Source organism: Malaya genurostris, chromosome 2 (assembly GCF_030247185.1).
Source record: "Malaya genurostris strain Urasoe2022 chromosome 2, Malgen_1.1, whole genome shotgun sequence".
Lineage (NCBI taxonomy): Eukaryota > Metazoa > Arthropoda > Insecta > Diptera > Culicidae > Malaya > Malaya genurostris.
In genome coordinates this window covers 128374376-128377211 of record NC_080571.1, presented here as the reverse complement: position 1 = coordinate 128377211, position 2836 = coordinate 128374376, and the positions used below count along the sequence as shown (strand labels likewise).

General features: G+C 39.5%; 1 pseudogene; it reads right to left on the bottom strand.

Annotated features, from left to right (window-relative positions):
• Nucleotides 1–636: 636 nt before the first annotated feature.
• LOC131427215 (uncharacterized) lies at nucleotides 637–1917 on the bottom strand (annotated as a pseudogene).
• Between the last annotated feature and the right edge of the window lie 919 nt (nucleotides 1918–2836).

The window sequence follows — 2836 nt, the reverse complement described above, 5'->3', positions numbered from 1 at the left end:
GAAGCAGTTGAAGTAGAACTGCCATCTCCGCCTAGCAGTCCAACTTAAGGGCACTCCGCATTCAGCCGATCCGAGCACGCCGGCGTTGACTTTTTCTCTCTTTGGCTATGGCTGAGCACGGGCGTGCGCATGTATAGGTACGCCGGACCCGACACAGTTGCTACGGTGCGAAAAGCTCGGCGAGGAATATCGTTGCCAAAGATATGAATTTTATGTCGGGTCCGGCGTACCTATACATGCGCACGCCGGCAGCTCAGTCATAACCGAAGAGCGAAAAAAGATCGGCGATGGAAATGTCGGTGAATGCGGTTTGACCTTTAAACCGCTAAGCACTCAATTTTCTTTGCGTTTCGCCCTCGGCTCGTCAGTGCTTAAAGCAGTTCAAGTAGAACTGCCATCTCCGCCTAACAGTCCAACGTAGTACGTAGTTACTTTGCAAGACCAGATAAAAAGAAAGTCGTATTCAACTTGTTCAATAACTTCTCGATTGCTTACTTCTTGGAGAGGTAAACAAATTAAAATATTCATATATTCATACCCTGTGAATGTACAAACCAACGCTCAACATCGAATGGTTCTTAAACAACTGTTATCACCCAATAATCCCGATCGGTTTGGTGCATATATTACATAAAGTCATTCATGAATCATACTCAATCCGAAATCCAGGGGATCCTGTTGTAAACCTTTCTCTGGGAAAAAATTTCCTCCAGGAAAGTAACCGCAATGAGCCAACAGTTCTTTACATGGATATTGCGAAAAATAGCTTATTGCTTCACATACGTCACTCATTATTAGTGAGTTTTCTTGGCGAATTCTTTTCAAGAGTTTTCTTTTATTAAGCTAAAAACGATTTCTATGGGATTGAAAGAAGGACAATATGCCGGTAGAAATATGGGATATATACCAATTGATCGAAGATATCTAATAAGGTTAGCATCACAATGAATTCTTGCGCCATCCATTATCCAAATTGAATGGACTCTCGGGTATTGATGGACCTTCGAGTTTCGTAGTGCGAACTCACGACAACAGTTGAAGAATTTCAAACGGTTGTAAGTTCCTTCCAAGCAGGAGCTATCCAAAATTCCCTCTACTCCTAGAAAGCACAAAAACGATAAACGAGCTTTACGACAAAACTCACCACTATAGATAACTTTTTGACCCACAACCCCATATCCTTTCCGGTGTAGCATGTCCCTATTGTCAAAACTCACTTAATCTAAGAACACCAAGTTATAAATGTCCCACTGATTCGCCTGAAGATCTCGCATAAATCGCACTATTTCTCTTTCCCTCTTCGTATATGAATTGCCCTTCTTTCAATCGTCTTCCAAGATAATCCAGCTTCATGAAGAATCGAACAAACCTAGGAAATGCTAATGCTAATATGGAACTGTTTCTGAAAATTGGTCTTAGCTTCATCCAAGAAGGGCCCGGGTTGGTGGTTCAATGCATAGGGCGCTGGTCTTACAAGCCAGTTGTCGTATGTTCGAGCCCCGACCTGGAAGGGTTCTTAGTGTCAGTAGGATCCATAGTACTAGCCATGCAATGATTCTGTACACTAAGAATCGACTGCGAAGTCTGTTGAAACAGAAAGGCCAAATTCCACAAAAGGAATGTAATGCCAGGACTTTGCTTTTTTCATCCAAGAATAGTAATGGATGCTTGTGGTACAATTGCACTAGCCATAATCTCATTTCTATTTGAAATTTCTTAAAAACCTGTGTCCGCATTTTTCTTTGGTAGGCACCTTCATTTTCGAATCCATTCGTATATTGTAGAAAAACTCTTGCCATACATTGTAGCAACATCCTTTTTAGCCATTCCCAAAAAGTAACGAGCGTCAAGCGCATGATACACAGTATTTGGTAGTGCATGTTGTTTTTGTACTACATGAATAGTTACATTGGCCATTTGGAATCAATTTTTGGAATCAATCAAAAAAAAAATTGGAATCAAGTGTAACACTAAATTATTAAACTTTTCAAATTTATTTCATGTGAATGGGAAATGCATGTTCTTACATTTTTTCTAAATCCAAATCGTCAAAAAAAAGCAATGACAACTTTACTGACGTCGCTCGGCAACGTCGCTGCGCTGGACTTTCCAGCGAATTGCATATTAGTGCTGCATCGACAATATTTTAAACGTGCTCAATTTCTCTGCGTGTATAATGTGTCAATTTTTATCGGTGACACAATCACCCTCATTCTTGTTTACGTCCGTATCCACCATACGACGAACGGATACTTTCGAACGAATACGAATAAGCCATTCTCGTTTTCACTCGAATGAATTCGAACGCGGCTCGTTTGCCACAGAATATTAAAATATCAGTAAACTTCTACAAATAAATGCTAAGCCTTGATGAAATCAGTTCAATTCTTGTGATTAACCATATATGAAACACTAGAATGTATGCCAGTTTAGCTTCAAACGGTACGTGTATTCGAACATCATTCGTACGAACGAAAAGCCCCATTCTCGTTTACGGACGAATAGACGAAATGCCGTGGTTTCGATTCGTCAGTTCAATGTTGCGAATCAACCGTTCGAACACATTGAACAAAGTTTAACCGATTTCCAACAAATTTATTTTCGAATCTAAAGGTGATTTGTAGTCAAATCATAAATTTGTGTTTTGCATAGAACATTTAGAAAGCATAGCTATACAGTAAAATGCTCTTTTTCTCTGGCGAGCCTTTGAATATATGCTCGGTTCCAAGTTTTAACGCATCAAATTTTACATCTATTTGGTACTTTATGGAAAATACGCCATGGGTAAACATGCTGTATTTTATATTAAATGCATGATTTTACCAATGTAATAAAT